Source organism: Oryctolagus cuniculus, chromosome 14 (assembly GCF_051225735.1).
Source record: "Oryctolagus cuniculus isolate XC-2025 breed Fujian yellow rabbit chromosome 14, ASM5122573v1, whole genome shotgun sequence".
In the NCBI taxonomy this organism is placed as follows: Eukaryota; Metazoa; Chordata; class Mammalia; order Lagomorpha; family Leporidae; genus Oryctolagus; species Oryctolagus cuniculus.
The window spans coordinates 73,409,027-73,429,398 of NC_142880.1; the positions used below are offsets into that span (position 1 = coordinate 73,409,027).

The 20,372-nt window shown below is 38.9% G+C and overlaps 1 protein-coding gene across 2 annotated transcripts in view; it reads left to right on the plus strand.

The window, feature by feature from the left end:
* Positions 1–20,372, plus strand: part of ITGA1 (integrin subunit alpha 1) — a 181,201-nt gene that overhangs the window by 29,502 nt on the left and 131,327 nt on the right. The gene's annotated exons all lie outside the window — the stretch shown is intronic.

A 20,372-nucleotide genomic window follows, 5' to 3' on the forward strand; every position in this document is an offset into this window, starting at 1 on the left:
GTCCTAGGTTCCTGACTTCAGTCTGACCCAGACCCAGGCTGTTGCAGCCGTTGTGGGGTGAACCAGTTGATGGAACATTGAGATTTCCATCTCCCTCCCTCTCTCCCTCCCTCTTCCTCCCTCTCTCCCTCTCTCCTTCCCTCTTTCTGTTGTTCTTCCTTTCAAATAAAAATTTTTTTTTTAAAAAAAGTTAAGGTGGTACAGACTTGTGAAGAACTAGCATTATAAATATGTATCTTTGCATAGACAGATTTTAATGTACACATCTTAAAAGGTTTTCTCTGTTTAATTTAGAGCAGGGCTTGGCAACCTTTCTTCAGTAATGATTCAAAAAGAATAACTTTTTTAGGCATTGCAGAGAACATGGTCTCTGTAGTGGTTCTTAACTGTGCCATTATAAGATGAAACCAGCCTTAGACAGTAGTAACCAACAGGACATGGCTGTGTCCCATAAAACTTTATTTACAAAAGTGGGTTGTGGGCAGGATTTGGCCCATTGAGTATAGTTTGATGACCTTTGGCCTAAAATAGGAGACAGAGCATGTTTACAATGGGAAAAATTAAAATAACTCACCTAACAGAAATATGGACATAAATTTATAAGTGATTGACTCAGTAGTTTTATAAAAGTCACTTCAGATACCTGTATTCTGTAGCATAATTTCTTACTATTACTAAAAACAAATAGTGTGACTCTCTGAGTACCTGTGTATTCAATTGAGATGCTGGTATGTAAATCACATTTTTTTTTTTTTTTTGACAGGCAGAGTGGACAGTGAGAGAGAGAGACAGAGAGAAAGGTCTTCCTTTGCCATTGGTTCACCCTCCAATAGCCGCCGCGGCCGGCGCGCTGCAGCCGTTGCACCGCGCCTATCTGAAGGCAGGAGCCAGGTGCTTATCCTGGTCTCCCATGCAGGTGCAGGGCCCAAGCACTTGGGCCATCCTCCACTGCACTCCCGGGCCACAGCAGAGAGCTGGCCTGGAAGAGGGGCAACCGGGACAGAATCCGGTGCCCCGACCAGGACTAGAACCCAGTGTGCTGGTGCCGCAAGGCGGAGGATTAGCCTACTGAGCTGTGGCGCCAGTGTAAATCACATTCTTAACCTGCCTTGCATTTCACTAATGCTTTTGGAAGTTCTAATATGAAGCCAAACTTATCTGCACAATAGGCTTTATTGTCTTTCTGTAGTAGACAAACTTCAAAATTTGACTCAGACCCATTACGTGGAACCTCTAAGACAGGATTTCCTCTTGGTGCACGGGACTGTTCTGTGAATTTTCTGGGAAGTACGTTCAAGGATAGCTTACCTGACAGCATGTGAGCCATTGTGTTGTATGGAATTTCCTGCAAGGATTAAGCTAGTTAGGCTCAGCCCTTAGTTTTTTATAGCTAATTTCTCACATTCACCTTAAACAATGCCTCTTAAGAATGTTGTGTGTGTGTGTGTGTGTGTGTGATTCCTTTCTCCAGGGAGAAATTGAAAGTAATGAAATGCCTAGACAATTAGAAAATTTTGAGAATTAGAGAAGGCTAGTAAATCCTATTTTTGCCATATTAATATATGTATTAATATTAATACAAACCAACTCAGTCCTCAGGACCTAGACAAAACATATGGCACCCAAATATATATTACAAGGGTAGCCAATCTCTTGCCATTTCAAGATGCTAATTCTAATTTTATAAAAATTAATACTGTACTATTTTGAGAAAATCTAGCAATAAGAAGACTTATTAAAAAGTATTAACAGGGTAAATACTATTACTTTTCTCAAAAGACCTCAAAGTACCAATGGCTTAATGCTGGAATGGTTTATTTTACCTATGTGTCTCAGTCCGGTTGGTTGGATGACTCCACTACCCCTTGTACAATGCTGTTGAGAACACATGCCTTTAAGGTCAGAGTCAAAGAGAAAAGAGAGGTTTAGAAAGGAAAACGCATACCTGCTCTTCACTGGTTGACCAGAAATGGAGGTGATGCACTATCAGTTCTGCTCATCATTTGTGGTTAAGGAGCTCCCATGACTTCCATCTAACTGCAAGGGAGACTGGGAAATGTAAAAGAGCATATGGGTATTTGGTGATACTTGATAAGCCCTATCAGCTGCAGAAATGTTTAAAACACTTTATTCATGTGCAGCATCATGACATCAACCAGGTAAGGACTAATAAGTTTATAATATTATTTCAATTTTTTAAAAAATCCATTATTTATATGAAAGGCAGAGTGAAAGAGAGAGGGGAACAGATGAAGAGGGGGAGAGAGAGAGAGAGAGAGATATCTTCCGTTTACTGATTCACTCCCCAAATCACTGTAACAGCCAGATCTGGGCCAGGCTGAAGCCAGGGTTCAGGAGCTGCACTGTGGTCTCCCACATGGGTGGCCAGGACCCAAATACTTGGATAATTCTTCTTCTGCCTTCTGTCCAGGCACTCTGATATGGGATGCCAGCATCACAATCAGTAGCTTAACCTGATGTGCCACAATACTGACCCCTACTCTAGTTTTTATTTAGTTGGTTTTGCTAAGAACATATGCTGGTAGGATATTTACTGTATTCTGATTATGTTTCCATTTTACAGTTGTGTTCTAATGCTTAAAACTTTCTGTACCTTAATGAACAGATAAAACTTTTGTCTAACATGTAATTCCTAACATCTCTATCATTAAATTGACATGTGTCAATTGTATTGATTGCCTATTGTGTGTGTGTGTGTGTATGTGTGTGTCTTTCTCTAGTTTTAGTTGTTGCAGGAAATGGTTATGTATCCTAACACCTAACACCTAGAAAATAAATATAGTTGATTAATAGATAAAGGCAAACCTAGAGTGTGTGGAGACTTTGATTCAGCAAATGCTACCACTTAATATGAAGATTGGGGTGACCACCTTTCTTTTGCATTTCCTGAGTGTTTCCAGAAGTTAGTTTGGATCAGTTGTTCTAAATCTATGTCCCATGGACTTAACTGAGAAGTCTAGTGTGGAGTACAGGCACCTACTTTAATCAAAAACTATGTTTTAGAAGAGTCCTTTTTCCTGTTCAATGTGAAAATTGCACTATGTAATCTATTTTTAAAAGACAGTATATTCTGGTGTGTGTTGCTGTAAGCCAAGTTAGCTGATACATAAATGGGGACATGACGTCACTATAAGACCCAAGTCAATATAATGCAGTTTCCCCCAGTGCCTTAACAAAGATGCCACCAATCACTTCAATTCCAAGTACACTGAGAGCCAGAAACAGAAAGCACGGACAGATACAGTATTCAAACCATGCCTATCCTTGCATTCTCCGTCTTGGCAATTTTGTCATGTGTGTGATTTCTTGGGAGGGTTTATATGGTCAGTTCCAAACTTAGTTCATTTTTACAATTGTCCCCATAACTCTACAGCCTCAACAGTTTCTTACTTCTCTTCATTAAGATCGTGTATTTAGCGTAGCATTTATTTGTTCAGGATTCAGCACGCCTTTAAAATCATGCAAATATTTTCATTTGAGTCGTTATAGGCTTTGTGCTGTTGCTGTAAAGAATGTGTAGGTTTTTGAGTTGGCTGCCTCAAATCTATTTTTTTTGTTTGTTTGTTGTTTTTTTTTTTTTTTTTTTTTTTGGACACGCAGAGTGGATAGAGAGAGAGAGAGAAAGGTCTTCCTTTGCCGTTGGTTCACCCTCCAATGGCCGCCGCAGCCGGCGCACCGTGCTGATCCGAAGGCAGGAGCCAGGTGCTTCTCCTGGTCTCCCTTGGGGTGCAGGGCCCAAGTACTTGGGCCATCCTCCACTGCACTCCCGGGCCACAGCAGAGAGCTGGCCTGGAAGAGGGGCAACCGGGACAGAATCCAGCGCCCTGACCGGGATTAGAACCCGGTGTGCCGGCTCTGCAAGGCGGAGGATTAGCTTAGTGAGCCACGGCGCCGGCCAACCTCAAATCTATTTTTACAAGCCCCGTTGCTTTTACATATGACTTTGTAGAAAGTATGCAGTTGCTTTTAGGAATGAATATATCACATCATAGTAGAAATGCCTGTATTCTTATAACTTCAATTGAATATACTTTGTGGGATAGAAGAATGTCAAAAACAAAGTTGAGACCGGGCTCATTGAAGAAGCTGCACGCTTTCTGACCTTTTATACTTTATAAAGTGCTTCGGAGTTCCTAAATGCTGTCCATATGGAAAAATCTAATTGTGGTTTCAGAACAATAACACAACAATCATTACTAACATTTCTACCAACAAATTAGGAACTTGAGAGAGGACAGGAATGTTTTGTCTAAGGTAGATTGGTGACAAAGTTCTGGCTATAATTAGTTAATTGTATGCAGATAAGTTTATATAGAGCATCTGTTTTATTCCAGGACCTGGGGATACAGAGATAAAATAAGATGAAACACAGCCCTCCTCCATGGCTCCTTGTCCTCTCCCTGTTATGTGGTGGTTCTTTTCAACTTGGGTTGGGCAGGGATAGATAAGCTTGAATCCAGCATTGCTAATTTCCTAGAAGAGCTGGAAGCTGAATATCCTGGCTGTCCTTCAGGGCTATGGGGCACCAAGGTGGCTCCTGGCCAAGAGGCCTGTTGCCCACTGGAAGTCTGTCACTTGGATCTGCTCTCTCACCAGTCTCTGTTCGAGCCTCCACCCCCAGCACTGTTTTACCCAGTGGAAACACTAGCTACAAGAGCTGCCTTGGAAGATCAATAACTGTGTTCCAAGGATTTAGAGTAAAAATCGTTCATCACTGCTCACGTGTGGCATAGTGAACAGGGAACTTGAATGAAAGTAAGGAAGTTATTTGCTGCTCTGGTCTCTGTCCAGAAATTAGCCATGATATCTTAAGCAACATGTTTCAGCTGCTTGGGCCCCAGTAGTCTTACCATTTGAGAACACTGTCTAAATAGATGGTTTAATAAGGATCTTTCCAAGATGTCACCTTCTGGCACTCCTCAAGGGCACAGCTGGATGTGTATACTGTGGAGGACTCCAAAGAGCCAGGTCCAAGGAGTTTTGTGGTGAGGTTGCTCCTTGACGTCCTGACTTTCCTGATACCCTTCTGAATGTTAAACAAGCCTTATACCTATGTACAGATGCAATGACTAAATTGGTGGCACCAAGTCTATAGGAGATATTTAAATATTACAACTGATGATGATTTTTGTATTAAAATTTAATTGCTGGTGTGAGTATTAGTCCTAACAGTTTAGATAACCGCTTGGGACACTCAACGTTAATATCAGTGTCTGGGTTCAGCTTCCAGCTCTGCTCCTGTTTCTAGCTTCCTGCTACTGTGCACCTGGGAGTGAGCAGATGAAACATACATAGTTGGGTCCTTGCTACTTATATGAGAGACTCAGATTTAGTTTATAGCTCCTAGACCTAGCTGTTCCACGCATTGGGAAGTGAACTGTAGGGTGGGAGATACCTCTCTCTCTCTCTCTCTCCCTTCCTCCCTCCCTCCCTCTTCCTCCCTCTCCCTCCTTCCCTCCCTCCCTCCCCCCCTTTCCCTTTCCCTCACCCCCTCCCCTCCCTCTCTCTCTCTCCCCCTCCCTCTCCCTCTCTTTCTCCCTCTCCTTCCCTCCCCCTTTCCCTTTCTTTTCCCCTTCCCTTACCCCCTCCCAGCTCCCTCTCCTTCTCCCTCTCTCTCTCCTCACTCTTTCTTTCTCCTCATTCTTTCTCATTCCTCTCCCTCCTTTCCCTCTCCCTCTCTCTTTCTGCCTTTGAAATAAAATTCTGAAAGTGCAGAGCTAAGTAAAATGCAGTCATTAATAAAGAAGATTAATATGTTTGGGGCCGATTCAAATTATCTTTAATGGATAAAGTACTTTGGAAGTCAAGCATTTTAAAAATTAATATGAGAGTATGTATTACTACCTATTTTGTTAATTGATTATAGATAAATATTTTAACTGTATGTATCTTCAGTGAGTGAAATCAAGTATTTTTGTATTCTCCCTGATACCTCAATCTTCTTCAACCTTGGGAAAATAGAATTCACCTAATTACTGAGAACTCTTCTGGTTACAGTGTTAGTCCCACGATCCCACTGAAGGCAGAACCCACAACCTGTTAAATGTTTATTTACTTGGTCAATGTTTAGCCTGTGGTTGAGCTGTTAAATATCCCAATGGAGACTGAGAAAGCTGTGCAGAGAATGGTGAAATATGGGCAAAGGAAAATAAATAATTGGAAACCATGAGAAGAAAAATGGAAAAGGGAAAGTGCTTTTAGCATGTCTTTTACGTTTCTCCCCACATGATTAGAAAATAAGTTTTTGAATGTTTGTTGTAACCTTACAAGGAAATAAAACATACTGTCATTTATGTCATTATGTCACTTGCTAATTTACTTCACAAGTGTATAAAATATCATTAACAGGTTCTATACTTGGGATATATGTGGTATTCCAGATATTTGACGTGCTATAGCTTGAAGAAAATGAACCCTCCCTCACTAGTCCTGTATGTGTTTTTTTTCTCTCATGCTTAATGGTCTGTGACCCAATTTCTTTCAGCCCTGAACATACTTTGTCCTATGAGCTGGGAAAAAAAAGTGTGTGTGTGTGTGTGTGTGTGTGTGAGAGAGAGAGAGAGAGAGAGAGGCCCTTATTAAAGAAATTAAATGTGGAACACACATTTGAACATAAATCCTCTGAATTTTGATTATCTTTTCTGTGTTTCCTTTTGTCTCCCATTCAAGAAAAGTAACTGTGAAGCTTGTTCTCTCAGAATGGGCTGATAAGTAACCAAGTAAAACATATTGTAATTTTTACCCAATGCTATGGCAAGAAGCCCAAGTTGCTGAATACCCAATTACACAATCTTATATTAGCAACCAAAAAGAGATGCTTTATATTTTATGTTATTGATTTAAAAAAGAAAATGACAGAACTTTCTTTAAAAGAAAACTGGATAATTGGTAGATGAGAACTCTATATTATTTGTTACAATTGTATATGAACTTATCATTACTTCAAAATAGATAGTTTAATTTAAAAAGCATATCTATATATGATTAGAGGGACTAACTGAGCTGTTTCTTATTTTAATTTTTATATTTTATTGCAGTAAAATATATATAATAAAAGTTATCATTTTAACCATTTAAAAATTATATGTCAGTTGCATTCAGTACACTCACAATGAATGACAATGTTGTACACCTCTATTTCCAGAACTTTTTTTCATTATCACACATGGATATCTTTTTTTTTTTTTTTTTTTTTTTGACAGAGTTAGAGAGAGAGACAGAGAGAAAGGTCTTCCTTCCGTTGGTTCACCCCCCAAATGGCCACTATGGCCAACGCGCCACGCCGATCCAAAGCCAGGAGCCAGGTGCTTCTTCCTGGTCTCCCACGCGGGTGCAGGGCCCAAGCACTTGGGCCATCCTCCACTGCCTTCCTGGGCCACAGCAGAGGGCTGGACTAGAAGAGGAGCAACCAGAACAGAATCTGGCGCCCCGACCGGGATTAGAACCCGGGGTGCTGGTGCCGCAGGTGAAGGATTAGCCTAGTGAGCAGCGGTGCCGGCCAATCCCACATGGATATCTTATAGTCAAGCAATCATTTGCATTTCTCAAATTTGCTTTCTATAAATATGCTAATTCTTGATGTTTCATATAAGCAGAAATTTACTATATGTAGCATTTTGTTTCTGGCCTCATTCCCTTATGGTAATGTTTTCAAGATTCATTCCTATTGTAGCATGTGCCAGTACTTCATTCCTTTTTACAACAGAATAATATTCTATCATATGGATATACCACATTTTGTGTATGCATTCATCATTGATAGATGTTTGCATCATTTCCACTTTTTGCCTCTTGCAAATAGTGCTGCCATGAACAACAAGCAAGTCTTTCTGTAAACAGTATAACTAGGGGTGGGAATGTTGGGTCATATGATGACTTTGTATTTAACTTTTTGAAGAATTACCAGGCTGTTTTTCACAGCAACTTCATTGGTTTACATTTCCATGACCAATTCATGTCTGAGGCTTCCAGTTGCTCCATATTCTTGTCAAACTTATTTTCTGGGTTTTTGTTGTTGTTGTTTTTTAATGGCAATCCTATTGGTTCTGAAGGGTTATCTCATTGTGATTTTGATTTATCTTTCCCCAATGGTTAATGGTGTTATATATATTTTTGTGTGCTTATTTGACTATACACACAACATATTTGCAGACATATCTTTGAAAATCTTTGGCTCAGTTTTAAATTGGGCTGCCTGCCTCATTGTTATTGAATTGTCTTATATTTTAAAAGGAAATGGACCCGGCCTGCGCCGCGGCTCACTAGGCTAATCCTCCCCCTAGCGGCGCCAGCACACCGGGTTCTAGTCCCGGTTGGGGCGCCGGATTCTGTCCCGGTTGCCCCTCTTCCAGGCCAGCTCTCTGCTGTGGCCAGGGAGTGCAGTGGAGGATGGCCCAGGTGCTTGGGCCCTGCACCCCATGGGAGACCAAGAAAAGCACCTGGCTCCTGGCTCCTGCCATCGGATCAGCGCAGTGCGCCGGCCGCAGCGCGCTGGCCGTGGCGGCCATTGGAGGGTGAACCAACGGCAAAGGAAGACCTTTCTCTCTGTCTCTCTCTCTCACTGTCCACTCTGCCTGTCAAAAAAAAAAAAAAAAAAAAAAAAGGAAATGGACCCAAGAGGGCTCCAAATGCACTGGAAGTATTCTTTTGCCAGGCCTGGATGGCAGTTAGATGAATGTGTCCCCTGTGGTAATTTATCTTTATGTATATTTGTCAGCAATTAGGATGTGTTTCCTTTGGTGACTATATTAGTTTCCAGAGAATGCTGTAACAAATTTCTACAAACATGTGACTTAAAGCAACAGAAATTTGTTCTCTTACAACCCTGTTGACTAGACATTCAAAATCGAGGTTTGGCAGGGCCATACTCCCTTTGAAGGCTCTAGGGAGGAATCTTGCCTGTTTTTGTCCAGTTTCTGTGGGTTCTGGCATTCCTGAGTTGGTAGATACATCACACTAATCTCTACGCTGTCTTCAGAATATCTCCTCCGTGTTTCTGTGGCTAGATGTCTCAAATCTCCTTCTTCTTTGTCTTCGAAGGATATCTAATCATTGAATTTCTCTTTTAAGGACACCTAGCCATTACATTTTGGGACCACCTAGAAAATAAGATATCATTTAACTTACAAGTATAAAGGACCCATTTCCAAATAAGGTTGCGTGTACAGATACCATGGGTTAGCACATGGGTATATATGAGGGAGAACACAATTGGATCCATGCTGAATATAGTCATGTTTCAACTTAAAAATATTTTAAGAAATGAAATAGAAAATAATTCTAGAATTATTATATTTGGGTTCTTGAATCAGAAGAACTTTACAGGCCTAAAGGTCGGAGAGAAAGAAATTAGTCTGATGCTCACTACCCTAAAAAGGAGAAATCTTTTTTTTTTTTTTTTTTTTTTTTTTGGACAGGCACAGTTAGACAGTGAGAGAGAGAGACAGAGGACAGAGAGAAAGATCTTCCTTTTTCCGTTGGTTCACCCCCCAAGTGGCCGCTACGGCTGGCGCGTTGAGCTGATCCGAAGCCAGGAGCCAGGTGCTTCCTCCTGGTCTCCCATGTGGGTGCAGGGCCCACGCACTTGGGCCATCCTCTACTGCCTTCCCGGGCCACAGCAGAGAGCTGGACTGGAAGAGGAGCAACCAGGACAGAATCTGGTGTGCCAGCGCCACAGGCGGAGGATTAGCCAAGTGCGCCGTGGCGCCAGCCTAAAAAGGAGAAATCTTAATCAGGTTTTGAAATATATATTCAATAATTCTAAGAATGATAAGAATTATTTAAATAAGATTTCAAAGGATATTTATGTGATTTCTTTTTTGTATCCTGAGAGTAAGCTGATGAAAACAGTTCATACTCACGTATGTAGAGAATACCTTTTTATTTAAAAAAAAAAAGATTTATTTATTTATTTGAAAGGCAGAGAAAGAGAGAGAGAGAGGTGTCTTCCATCCACTGGTTCGCACTCTAGGTGGCCACAACGGCCAGAGATGAGCCAATCCAAAGCCAGGAGCTTCTCCTTTGTCTCCCATGCGGGTGCAGGGGCCCAAGGACTTAGGCCATCTTTCACTGCTTTCCCAGGCCATAGCAGAGAGCTGGATCAGAAGTGGGCAGCCAAGACTTGAACTGGCGCCCATATGGGATGTCAGCACTGCAGGCGGCAGCTTTACCTGCTACGTCACAGAGCTGGTTCCAAGAATACCATTTAATGCACTACAAAGCATGTTTCTTGATATTGCCAAATAAAGATGACTCCATTAAAATAGCCAGAAGGCACATTTTTTTGTGTGTTCACACTGTTACTCATGGTGTAGGATTTGTTTGTTTGTGCTTTTATCCTTAAATTATCAATAATGTTGGGATTTGGACTTTTTATCCACGATGATCTCCAACTTTGGCCTTATTCACAAGTAAGGATTCAGGTGATGAAAGGAATATTATACCTAGCACCTAGCCCCAGCACTTTCAGATTTGAATACTGCATGTATTTTTTGACAAACCTTTTGGGGGTCTGATTTCATGCATCAGTTAAATTGATATTTAAATTAGATAATTCTTCCTCTCGAAGAATGACATTTGATTTAATATATTAAAAGTGATTTGCTCTTCTGAAAATAAAAAAGCTGGTGGGGAGCAGAGCTCTATGAAAATCAGTTTCACTATGAGAACACATGGAGTTAAGAATTCAGACAATGAGCTTATTCAGAATTCTAAAGGCTTAGAAGCTTGCCGTCTGGACCCTTTTGCTATTTTGGAATCTTATTTTTTTTTCTCCCTCAGCCAGCACTATCTGTTAAGACATAGATGACAATGCTTTGATCCACCACATTCGTAAGTTGTTCTGGCAATAAACATGTTTTCAAAGGTAAACTTTGAACATTTCATATGTGGAAGTTTATGAAGATTTTGTATAAGTCCTAAATGCCTTACCAGGGAGTATGCCCCTCCTTTTTTTTTAAAGAAAAAAAATCTTATTTTACTTGACAGGTTTTTTTTGTTTGTTTGTTTAAATAACCTGACAGTGACTTTTAGTTAATTGGAGTTCATCCAGAAACTCTTTACTTGTTAGTGAAAGGTTAAAAATCAAGGAAGTACAATTTTTAAAAAGTTTCACAAAGCCCTTCTTATACTTGTAATAAAGGGCCAAGTATTTTATAAAATATCAACATAAAATGTTACAGGTCTTTGATCATAATATGAAATAGTGGTTGCACTCAAGATATAAAAGAAAACTATGCTGCAGGGCTGGCTATGAAATCACTGACATGCTGTAGAATCACTCCTTCTAACATGTTTTCTCTCTAAACACCAAGCAGGGATGCCAGTGTGTGGATGGATAAGCTGTACCTCCCTTAGCCCTGCATTTCCAATAAGACCACTCTTATACAAAGCTGTATTTATTCTTTGATTACATCATAGCCATCCTGCCCTTGTGCTTGTATGTAAATGAATTATTCTTATGTGCATAATGGATGACTTCAACTTTAAATCTGACCTAGTGATGAAAGCCAGTTGGAGTTCTGTCATCTTCTCATCCTACTTTGTACTTTCTTTTATGAGACATAGAATTATAAACCTGGTTCATGATTCAAAATGTAGAATCCTCTCAGGAAATTTTTTGTATACTTAATCGCCTGTCTAATCACCTTACAGGAGGTCACAATTTTACATAATACATAGAAGGTTACCTAGGCTTAAGTCCCAAGGTATCTATTCTCAACTCTTTTAGATAGAGAGGGCTTTTTCACTTATTACTTAGAAAGAAAAACAAACAAGCAAGCAAGCATTGTTGTAGGGATTCACAAAACTGACATCACAATGGCAGTAATCACTTGTGGCCCTGGAGACTCTTCTTTTTTTAATCTTCCAAATTAGTTATTTGATCATGCCTTATGTTCCACATGTGACTACAAATTATTACAGTCCAGGGATGAAGTTTATTCCACCTTTTGAGTCATTACCGCTCTTATACCTTATATATGGCTGACTTGTATATGGTTGACTTTAATGTTTGCTGAGTGAATATAACATTTATAATATACTCATAGATATGCATCTGTATGCATATTTGTTATCTACTTTTAGGGCAGGCTGGGTCTCTCTTTTTCTGTGACTTCTGTCCCTTTCAGCTGTTTTGTAGTATTTTGGAGAAAATAGTAAGAAAGAACCAGTGTGCCAAGACATTGTAGCCATCCATTTTTCTTAGCCTCCCTGCCACTGCCCTTTTCCCCACCTTTTGTGCAACCACAATAAAATTGCCTGGGGACTGATTATTGAATAAACTATTTCTCAGTCCCTTTCTGTGTTCTAAGACTCTCTCTCCCTCATCTTGACGTCTCTCTCACAACACACATCTGCTTCCTGGCAGAACTACACCCATGTCAGTTCCTGAGCCTCCAGCTCATGGATCTTTCCACCTATGCCATGGTGCCAACCTGAGATCAGGGAGTTGAAGACTGGTTCGTCCCCAGATTCTATCAGTTGTAGCCTGAAGGGTGGGAAACTAGATGATTCATTTTAGGTCCCATGCTTTTTCATGGACACATCAGCTGTGGGTAGCAGATTCATTAAAAAACATGTCAGTGCCTTATAAAACCCTAAGTTGCAATAGGATGAATGACACAAGAGGATAGCTGCTGGCCTCTCATGAAATAGGAAGCCTCGATTAAATAATAGATGAGTTGTCTCACTGTTCCAAAATTCTATGATTTATCACTCAAGCAGTCAAATCTTAGGAAGTTCTGATAAACTTTTTGCAAATTCTTCTAAAATCAGCATTTTATTATGACTAGGGTTAGTCAAATATGTTTCTCTTGTAAGCATTATTTATATTATATGTATATATTATATCTATAAGACCAAATATTATAGGCACTATATATAATATATAGTAAGTATTATATATAAAATAATCAACCACTATATATATCTAGAATAAAAAACACTGGCACAAGAGAAGTAGACGCAATTCAAACACTGATGAATATTCTAGGTATTCTGATGGAAATATTTATCTTTCAATCTATTTTTGATATAATTTCTCAATAGTTTGGAGTGATTTTCTTTATTTCAGTTTTTTTTAACTTCATTGTTTTGTTTTGGTAAACTATTAAAAGCTTTGAAATTCCCCTGTTACCTGTGTTGTGGTACCAACAGACTGAAAAGGTCATCTTCGAAAGGACAGTAAAGTGGCCTTTTCCTAGGATTAGCTACTTTATTGAGCTCTCAGGACCTTGACTATTGCCTCTTAAAAGAGTACATCCAAGTTTTATGCCACTTAATTGCCCATGCATTTTTATAAAATGCACTCTTTCCATAGTTCTACAGGTCTCATAAAAAAAAAAAGCCAGCCCTCATAACATTATGTGATGTGTTATGAGCCCTATAAAGCATTATGGCAATATAGTTTCCACAAAAATGCTTCCCACTGAACATGCATATCCCTTCCTCTTAAATTATTCCATTTGATTTTACTACTGTACTCTTGCTAGAGTTAAGAGTTTTCTGAAAGCTTATTCAGCATCAACTAATATCACTTTTTCTGGGCCATTTTTGTAGATATTGAGTTTTTTATTTTATCTGATCATGAAGTTATAGCTTAAAGTTATTTTGTTGCTATTTTCTTGCCTAGAAGTAATATTTTCAAAATAAGTTCTGAGAAATATGTACCTAAATTAAAATGTAGCTTAAATCTGTCATCTAAATTGGAGGTATATTAGCTAGTTTGATCAAATTATACCATTGATGACAACAAGGAAAAAAAATCAATGGCTAAATAAGATACTATCGAATTTTGGTCTTAAATGAGATTTACAACTAGGCTTAATAAGGCCTTTTTAAAAAAGGATATTATTCATATTATGTCTTCATTTAATAAATTTTATTGTACATTTATTATGCACCACTAGATTCATTATGATTAAGTTCTCCCAAAACTAAAAAAAGTATAACTTAAAGTAACTTAGTTGCTGTAGAACAATGCAAAATAGTATGAAACATAAAGGCAGTTTGTTAGGAAGTGGTTCAGTGTTAGTGGGGTACCTCTATTGCCATTGTACCCTATGCCACTTGTGTCTTTCTTCTCTACAGCATTACTTCTGTTCAAGTTTACCTCCTAGTGCAGCCTAGCAAATGGGGTTTATGTCAGTCTGCTCAGGCTGCCACAGAATAATTCCACAGATATTGTGGCTCCAACAATAGCAACTTATTTTCTCACAGTTCTGGAAGCTGGAAAACTAAGATCATGACCCCAGCCTGGTTCCTGATGGGGCCTCTCTTTCTGGCTTGTAGACAGCTACCTTCTTACTTGTGTACCCACGTGAGCTGTTGTCTGTGTGCAAAGAGAGAAAGAGGGAGAGAAACCAACCTGATGTCACTTCTTCTTCTTATGAGGCACAGGTCCTCTTGGATTAGGAACCCTACTCTTATATGACTTCATTTTACTTTAATTAGCTCCCTAAAGGCCCTGTCTCCAAACGCAATCACATTGAGGGTTAGGGTTTCCCCATAGGAATATGAGGGGGACACAAGTCAATGTATAACAAAGTGGTAAGTGTTACATAGAGTTTATAAATGAGGGACAGAGAAAGGAAAAGGATGAGGATAAAGGAGAATGTAGAAGGACAAAAAAAAAAAAAGAGCAAATCTCTCAGATGCACCAGTTCTGCTGGAGCTTTCTGGTATGCTCAATATAACACTTACGCTTACTTGTCTGTGGCTGTGCACAGAGCCACACATTATCTACGCACCTTTTGGCCATGTGTATTGCTGCCCCAATGTGGAGGATTTTTTTTTTTTTTTTTGACAGGCAGAGTGGACAGTGAGAGAGAGAGACAGAGAGAAAGGTCTTCCTTTTTGCCGTTGGTTCACCCTCCAATGGCCGCCGCGGCCAGCGCGCTGCAGCCGGCGCACTGCGCTGATCCGATGGCAGGAGCCAGGAGCCAGGTGCTTTTCCTGGTCTCCCATGGGGTGCAGGGCCCAAGCACCTGGGCCATCCTCCACTGCACTCCCTGGCCACAGCAGAGGGCTGGCCTGGAAGAGGGGCAACCGGGACAGAATTCCGCGCCCCGACCGGGACTAGAACCCGGTGTGCCGGCGCCGCAAGGCGGAGGATTAGCCTAGTGAGCCGCGGCGCCGGCCGAGGATTTTATTATTAATAAAATGGAAGCGATGGATATTGGGAGTTAAAAAGCCATTTTTGTCATATCCAGAAATTGTTCTGTGCATTAAGGGATGACAGTATGATTTCCTATCTTTAGTGTACAGTCCAATAGGGAATAGTTCACAGAAGCCAGGCACAGACTGAACAATATCAATAGGGAAACTGGGGCATTGACTTTGAGATAGACCTTGAATCTGTGTAAGAGTTAACTAGGTTAAGGAATAGAATTTGAGAAAAAGGGAAAATTCTAACAGTAGTTCATGGAAGAATGCTATACAGTGACTCAGTAGACTCAGATATTACAATGTGGCCATACATGATGTGATGATGAAATTGGAAGAGTGGAATGAGTCCCAATTTCAACTGCTATCTAGGGAGTGGGAAAGCATTTATTGGGCTCTGGAGAGCCATTCAAAAATGGGACACTGCTATAACCAGATACATGTTTTAAAATATACACTTCTGATAACAGACATGAAGATAAATTGATGACCTCATAGACATATGTGGTGTGTGTGTGTCTTAATACAAGAAACTTTTCTGAGAAAATTTAGTATTGGATACTATTGACATTGGAAGATGTAGTTTTCATTGTTATTATTGGTCTAGTGCTAATTTCTGTTGCTTTAAATATCCAAGTAATAACTTAGAAGCATAGAGTTGCAAGAATACTGTGAAATGGTGAGAAATGATTGAGGCCAGAGAACTTTCTAAAATAACTCTTCTTGTGGAAAATTGTTCAATGTATGTTCTCATTTATCTACATTAATTTTGCTATATCCTAATGAAACTTACTAATAATTGTAGAAACTCCTTGACATTTTTGTCTTTCATCTTTATATGTTTATGTTTTCATTATATATTCTCAGAACTAGATGTCCAATCCATGTCTAGCATTCTAGGCAACCCCAAATTGAGTGATGACATATTTCTTGTACATCTTTCCTGAGTCTTAATATTTGTGCAGTAGAGATGGCTATGGAAAGTTAGGAAGTGATACTTGATTTGCTTCCCTATTTCTTAGCTAAACTTCTCCCAGATAATGGAAATTAGACTTCCTGAATTATGACTCTCCCTCTTAATGTAATTCTCAGTTCCGTGATGAAAATTGTTCGCAAGTCTGTAGAAATGGTCCATCCAGATAAATAGTACAAAGCTAGGGTATGAAATAAGAAACTAAACTGGATAAGTACTGCCAAAATTCTGTAAGAAGGAACTAGTGAAAATTTTATCTGCCAAGATCTTTTGAAGCTAGTACATTTTGTTTAAGCAAATAGTAAACTTTGCCAACTCATAGTGCTAGTTTCATTTCCAAAATCTTTGGCTTTTTGCTTTGTTTTGTTTTGCTCTTATGTGATGTGCATCAGAATGTCAATGTGAGATGACAACTCCCACAACAAACCACCTTCCGCCAGATTTCTACCAGTTGGTTTTTCATGCTGCCCTCCTCTGAAGTCATCATTTCTCTTCTTTTCTTCACCTTGTCACCCTACACCTTCTGTGGATGCCTCCATTCCTTGCTCTCAATTTATCTAAAAGTCCTGAGCTTGTAGACAATAGGAAATAGAGAAAGATAACAATGACTATTCAAATTCTTTTATTTTGTGCCTCCTTACATCACTAAGAAACTATAATGGCACTGTTCTGATTTCATTGTCAAAATAGTATGAAAATAGGAGGAATTTTTAGTGAAATTTAAGCATATTAGAGAAGTATCATGTCAACACTTCTTCAAATAAGTAAAAGTAATCATGCCAAGAAAGTATTTTATCATGAAATATTTAAAGCAAACAAGAAAATGGTGAGGGATAATGTAATTAATTATTAACTGTTAATATTATTAATTATTGTTATTGATCTACAATTACTGTTAATAATATTAATTATTATTAACTGCCACTACCCAGTTTTTAAAAAGTACATTTTCATGTGATTGTTTCTTGTGAGAAATAAAACTTCATTGGTATTTTTGAGAAAGCCTAATACTGAGCATTTCTTATCCTCACTTGAAGTCAGAAGCACCTAGGAAACGATAGCGAATCAGAATGGAGCACAGCTGATAAAGGACACTCCCACACTCCCACTACTGTCCCAGTCTAGTCGGATACTAGAGGAAAAAGGCAGAGCATCTTCTTTCTGTAGGTAGACTCACTTCTAAGAGAAAATCAGCAGAGAAGACTGGGCCTCTCATAACTTCTCCTTCTAGCTCATCTATCCTAAATGTGGAAGGGGGTCATGTGTAGAAATAGAAGTAGATCAACAGTGTCCCAGTTCCTGGAACTCTCCACATGGAAGGATAAATCAGGAGTGGGAAGCATTCTCGTATAAAAATTTACAACTAAAGGCATTTTCATTCCCTTTTGGACCCTATTCTCTACTTCAGCCTTCTCTCTTTTCTCTTTATCTTTCTTTTCTTCTTTTAAGATTTATTTTATCTACTTGAAAGGCAGAATTAGAGACAGAGACAAAGAGAGAGGAAAAAGAGAGCTTCCACCTGCTGGTTCACTCCCCAAATGGCAGCATTGGCAGGGGCTGGGTATGGCCAAAGCCAGGAGCCTGGGACACCATCCAGGATTCCTAAATCAGTGGAGCCCAAGAACTTGGACCATCTTCCAGTGCTTTCCCCAGCACATTAGCAGGGAGCTGGATTGGAAGTGGAGCAGCCTGGTAAGAACTGGTGCTCGTATGGGATGCAGGCATCACAGGCGACATCTTAACCTGCTGTGTCACAATGCTGACCCCAGTCCAGATAGCCTTGAATTTTAAGATCTTTGTACTTACTTAACAAGTACGTAGTAGCCAGTGTTGTGATTCTAAGTATCAGAAGGCTTCCATTTAAGGAAAATATTGGCTCCTGTTCATGGGAATATTGACTGTCATATTTGCATTTACTTCCATTTCCAGATAACTCTAGTAGACTAATGGAAAGAATGTAAAAGATGATGCTATTAGATAGGAATAGCTTTTGGATCCAAGGATGTTGCTGCCCAACTAAGAGCTAAAATATCATCATGTTCTTAGCAACAGAAGTTACAGCTAACACACACACACACACACACACACACACAGTTCAGAGCTATCTCAAAACAGAAAAAAGAGCATCAAAAAGTTATCACTTTCCTCTGAAAAGAAAACAAGCCTTCTAATGACCCTTGCCTTATGAAGTATTTCAGCATTCCAGGCTACTGAGTTTTTTCTTCATCTCTTATAAACAAACCCCAATGTCCTTTAAAATACTCTGATTTATTTTCCAAATGTCTGCAGGTGAATAACAAGTTATATTCCTTTGGCTTACATTATTTCCTCTTAATAATCTGTACAAGTTTGAAGTTCAGCAGAGGTACCAGAAAGCTTATGATTGAAGAGAATGTTCAGTCGTGAATTATATAATGGAAAATTGCTTTAATAAGTAGCTAGGAAGAGAGAGAAAGTATGCAGAATCATTTTAGTTGAAGTAGCAATGTATTATTAAGGGCAGTGTTGAGCCATCCAGAAAAACAGAGTCTATTCACTGAAATAGGAGAATAAATAGTGGCAACTCTTAGTGTCTGTCGGGAATATGAATTTGCTAATTAGAGTAACTGGGTGACTCCAGGATGAGCAATTGTTTTCTTATAGATTTTGGTTTCAGTTGAGGTATACTTCTAGAGTTTTTATAGTATTTATTTGCATTAGCTTCTTGAAGGCTTTAATTTGTTAATGTCAACGAGTGACCACTGGTGTGTTAAACCAGAAAGTATTTTGATAACTGTATTTCATTAAAAAAGGAATGTAATAAATCTGTGAACTTTATCTCCTGCTTCTGAATAATAAGGCAAATAAAAATATGAGATGTCAAGGCAAGATAAATTTAGCATGTCCTTGGAGTCCACAGGAATTTTGTAGGTTAATCATGTCCTTAAAACCTTGCATAAAAATGTAAATATTTTTAAAGTACCAGGCATATTCCTGCTTTGTGGCATGTGATATCTGTTTCAACATGCCACTAATTATTTTCCAATATAATTTATCACAACCTAACTTAACTGATATTTTAAACAGGAAATATCACAAAGTGAGAATTAACTACCTGTTGTATTTTGTTTTATACTGCAATGTGAATGATCTCACGCTTTAAAATTTTTAAACAATTTAAGTAAATGCTTTGAGGTAATGATAGATATTTGAAATATTATGGCTATTCTTTTCCATGTATTTCTTATTACATTTAAGCATGTTTTCGCTTAACATTTGTTCTGAACTCCAAATAATACAATTAGGAGAAGGAGAAAATGGTTCCTCTTGTACTGTTTGGACATAAGGTGACTGGATAGTCTTTTTTTTCTTTCCCATATTTTTGAGATGTCATTGGTTTAATCTCAAGGTGAAGTCTTACCCAGATACCATGTGCTCTCTGTCCATTGATTCCTTAGAAGAAAGAATCTGAAGAATAAGCTGTAACTTTTATAAAGACTCTTTTCAATGAATTCTTAATTTACATGTGAATTCTCTGTGGAGATATATGATCTAGTAACATATTGCCAGTCCTGTACCTTTTGTTAATATATTCAACAGGTAGTTTTATAGATCAGGAAAGTAAAGTGATATTATATAAATTAAAGAAATAATTTTCAATTTTCTAATTTCCATGTAGAAAAACAAATGTGAAGAAATAAGTCATTGTACCCAGTGAAGCAATGAAAGTATTTGAAGTAGCGCCTGTGTCTCTCCTTCACCCACACACTTGAACATATGTATAGCACTCAAAAGTCCACATCCCAGTCATTCAAAAAAAGTAGCATATTACATGGATATAGGAGACTCCACAGGGAGTCTATCAGGACCTGGAACTTGAGATCGGCCATTGAGTCTATGAGGTCAACTGAAAAGCATTTATTTTACAGTGCATGCTACCTCTTTCTTGGTGACCCTCAGAAGCACCTGCTGCTAATAGTAACAAACCTACCCATAGACTCTCAATGTCTACAGCCTTGTATGTGTCACTGAGCAATTTTATGTAAATTAATAAAATTTATTGAAAAGATTCCACTAACAAAGCTACAGCTGTTATTCAGGTTCTTGTATGTCCAAAAACCTCCTATCTCAGATTTAGGGGTGAAGGCTGGATTCTGCTACCACCCTGCTTTGTTTTGAAGTGTAATCCACTTTTCCATATGCAGCGTCACATGCTATGCAGTCACAGAAATGAATG